The following is a 4,282-nucleotide window of genomic DNA, read 5'->3' on the forward strand; positions in this document are numbered from 1 at the left end:
TAGGGAGGGGAGCGGACGTATACTGTAGGTGAAGGATCGATACAGCGTCAGGCGAATAGCGACGAACGAAGGACGGCGGAACGTGCGGCCCCGTATTCTCGGTGAGCGGCGGCGGGAGGAGGAGCAGCGGCGGCGCTCGCTCGCTGTTGACGGGAGCGCTTTTGAGCCTGGGAGCCCATGCCACTGCGACCGGCGTGCCCGGGAACGGAGATCGCGCGCGCGCCGCCACTCACGACGCGCGCGCGATCTTCGCGGAGTCGGGTCCCCAGAGGGAAGCGGTCTTCTCGGCCGACGTCCAGCGGCGCGCAAGGAAGCAGGCGCAGCGGAGGCGGCCTAGCACCGGCTCGGCGCCGGGCGGTTGCGCTGCCCGCGAGCCGCGTCCTGAGCCTCGGCAGCGCGCTGCGCGGCGCGGCGCTCGCGCTGCTGCGGTGCCGAGAGCGGCATGATGGTTCGCCAGCTGAAGCTCGAGACTCCTCGGAGCGTCAAGCCAAATTTCACAGCCACTTCGAGTACGGGTGTGAACGGGTGTTTCGAGTTTTGGACGTGCTTCAGGTTACTCCCGCATGCTCACGAGTGGCCCAGGTGAGGCGCAGTGGGCACAAGTAACACCGAGTTCACTCGAATTACCCTCCAGTTCCTGGCAGTTCCTGGCAGTTCCTGGCAGTTCCTGGCAGTTCCTGGCAGTTCCCGGCCGTTCCAGCAGTTCGAGCGTTGCCGCCGACTGCGGCTACTTAACTAATACACACTACAAAGTCGCGCCCACGGCTCTGCGAGCCGTGGGCGCGACAAACCCCGGCGGGGTCGCCGGGTGGCGCCACCCTCCTAGGCGCGCGCCGGGCCGTGCGGCCACGGGCCGAAGGTCTCAAAGCGCTGCCGGCGGTTGAGCTGGAGGGCGGTCGTGTGGCCAACGACGTGCAGCATCGCCGTGAGGTGCTTGAGCGCGCGGCGGTACGCGCCCGGCCGGAACATGGCGTGCGGCACCTGTGTGGGCGGTGGGCGGGTCAACGCGGGGGGGCGATGACAGGGGGCAGCAGGCGGCGGGCGGCGGGTGGGGATGAGGGGCGGGGGTGAGGGGCGAGGGTGGGGATGGAGGAGCCTTGATGGCCGAGATGACATTCTCGACGCGGTTGCGGATGTGCTCGTGGATGTTGCTGAAGATCTGCTGCTCCTCGGTCAGGTCCTTGCCCTTGAACTTGGTCATGATTCCGCGGCAGCCGATGTAGGCGAGGTCGGCGAGCCACAGCTCCCAGTCCTCGAGCGGGTGCTGCGAGCGGGGGAGGATGGGCGATCCGTGGCGGGTGGGCGGGTCGTGACACTGGGATGAGGCCGGGGTGGGCGCACCAAATCAAATGTCGAATCCCAAATCACCTTGTCCGCGGTGACGCCGAGGTGCGGTCCTGTCCAGAGGACAATCTCGCCCTTGAGGGTGATGCCGACCTGGATCTTGAGCACACAGCAACCATCTGCGGCGCACGGTGCCGAGGCACCGGTAAGACCGGGGCGTCACCGAGAGGAGCCGGCGAGAGCGGGGCGCATTTGGGGTTCCAAAGCAGCTTGCGCAAGCGGTACGACGTCGGCGCGGGGACCTTGACCGGCATCGTGTCCACGATGGAGGTGACGCGGTCGGCAAAGTGCGGCGCGTGGTTGTACTCGTCAAGCCTGCGGTGCGACGGCGGTGCGCGAGTCGGCGAGGGAGATTCGGAGCGGTGAGGCAGCGGCGGTGGCGGCGGCGGCGGCGGCGGCAGCGAGAGAGGGAGGTGGCAGGGGCGAGAGGGGGGGGGGGGAGAGAGAGAGAGAGAGAGAGGTGCGGGCGAGTGTGCCGTGATTGTACTGGTCAAGAGAGGCGAGGCAGGGCGTGGTGATGCCGCGTGGTGATGCCGCACACGTGCCGAGAGAGAGTGTGTCTGCGCGGGTATGTCTAGGCGCGCACCGGCGGTCGTACTCGATGTAGTTCATCTGCTTCAGCGCGATGCCGATTGGCAGCACTCGCCGGTCGAAGGTCCGCTCGGACATCTTTAGGGAGGGGAACTTGGGCATCGTCCACGCCTCCTTCCACTTTGGGTGGATCCCCTTGTGGATCCACCTGCAGCAGCGCGCACGGGAGGGTGAGGGGTGGGGATGAAGTGAGGGCGGCGGGCAGCAGCCGCGCCGCAGATGAAGAGAGAGAGAATACTCCTACGGCACGCACATGTAGTAGCAATAAAAGTACGCCGCTTGCTTGGTCAGCTTTGCCTGCGTCGGCGGTGCGGGAAGCGCGCCGCCGAAACTTCCCGGCGCCGAGCCACTGTGCGAGTGTTGATCGTCGAAAATTTGCTGCAGTACATCAAGGTCGTATCCTGTGTCGACTTTGCACCCTTGCTGCTCGAAAAGGGACAGATCCACAGACATGGCGTTTTTTGCAGTGGTGCTGTGTCAAGTACACAATTGAGGCGCGGCGCGCCACAATTGGCTCCTTTGCCCCTCTCGGGTCCGCGAGTTCCTCCGGTCACGGGGATAAACTTGCCCGGATAAACGGCTAACCTCGGAATGTGACACCAGAATGGCTGTGCTGGCTCCTTCACAGCCATCTTGAGAGATATTTTTGCCATCTTACCTAAGGATGGCTGAGCTAGCTACAGGGCAGCCATAGCCTCCAGGCCGATGGCTGCAATACACACAGGGCAGCCATCCTGAGTAGGGATGGCTGGAGACGCACTACTGCAGCCATACCGCACGCCCCGGGGCGGGCCCTCATGGCTGAGCTGGCTACATCGCAGCCATCTTGGGTAAGATGGCTGGGCCAAAGCCAGTTCAGCCATCTACTATTGCCTGGGGCACAGTCAGTGCAGCCATCCTCCGGAGCATGGCTGGTGATAATTCGATGGCAGCCGTCCGCCGCCCCCGCCACACGCACAAATGGCTGCGCGCTTGCCGCCCCCGGCCTCGCGGGACGGCTGCCATTGGCTGCCATCGAATTATCACCAGCCATGGCTCTGGAGGATGGCTGCAATCTCTGTGCCCCAGCCATAGTAGATGGCTGAAATGGCTGAAATGGCTGTCCCCCAGCCATCTTACCCAAGATGGCTGCGATGAAGCCAGCTCAGCCAAGAGGGCTCACCTCGAGGCGGGCGGTATGGCTGCGGTAGTGCGTCTCCAGCCATGTCTACCAAGGATGGCTGCCCTGTGTGTATTGCAGCCATCGGCCTGGAGGCTATGGCTGCGCTGTAGCTAGCTCAGCCATCCTTAGGTAAGATGGCTGTGTAGGAGCCAGCACAGCCATTCTGGTGTCACATTCCGAGGTTAGCCGGGATAAACGCCCCCACCCCCCTTATATCTTTAGATGCGCCGAAAAAGAAAAAAATGTGCATGCGACAGACGTCAGACTCTACATGTACATGTGCATATGCACATGTGCATGTGTGTTGTGTGAGCCAACCAGTGGGAGCACGCGCAAGCCGCACAAGCCCTGCCGCCACCGCTCCCTTTGCTAGACGACTAGGCCAAAGCGCGCGCAGAAAAGCTTGTCGACCGCTCCCGCCCCCTCTCTGCCCCTCTGCCCCCCCTTCTCTCTCCCTCTCCCTCTCTCACCTCCGCCGGTCGGAATAGTAGTCGCGCCCGCGCCGCCGGTCGTAGTCGCGGTCGCGGTCGTACGACGAGCGGCGGTCGCTGCGCTCCCGGCTTCGGCTGCGGCGGCGGCCGCTGCGCTCCCGCTCGTAGGAGCGCTCCCGCCCGTCCCGCTCATAGCTTCCTCCTCCGAGCTGGCCGCGCTTTCGGTCTCGCGGGGTGTCGCGCGACGGCATCGGCTCGCGCTCCCAATCGCGGGAGTGGATCTCGCCGTCGGCGGCCGCGGCGTCGATCAGCTCCTGCAGAGACACGATTCGACAGGATTCGACAAGATTCAACGAGATTCGATGAGGGAGAGGCGAGCGCGGCCGAGGTGCAGCCGAGATGCAGCCGAGATGCAGCCGAGATGCAGCCGAAGTGCAGCCGAGGTGCAGCCGAGGTGCAGCCGAGGTGCAGCCGAGGTGCAGCCGAGGTGCAGCCGAGGTGCAGCCGAGGTGCAACCGAGGTGCAGCCGAGGTGCAGCCGAGGTGCAGCCGAGGTGCAACCGGGATGAGCCAAATTCTACAGCCGCTCCTTGACCGTCAGCTGCATCTTGTTTCGTTCGAGCGACGTGCGGCAGAGGAGGAAGCAACGCTCCACCCACCTGTTCATGGAAGGCTCAGGGAAGGTTCAGAGAAGGTTTTGCAGATGCCGGAGGAAGCACCGCTCCACCCACCGCTTCAGCGAAAGAGGCCACTCC

This window comes from Emiliania huxleyi (genome assembly GCF_000372725.1).
Source record: "Emiliania huxleyi CCMP1516 unplaced genomic scaffold EMIHUscaffold_417, whole genome shotgun sequence".
NCBI classification, from domain to species: domain Eukaryota; phylum Haptophyta; order Isochrysidales; family Noelaerhabdaceae; genus Emiliania; species Emiliania huxleyi.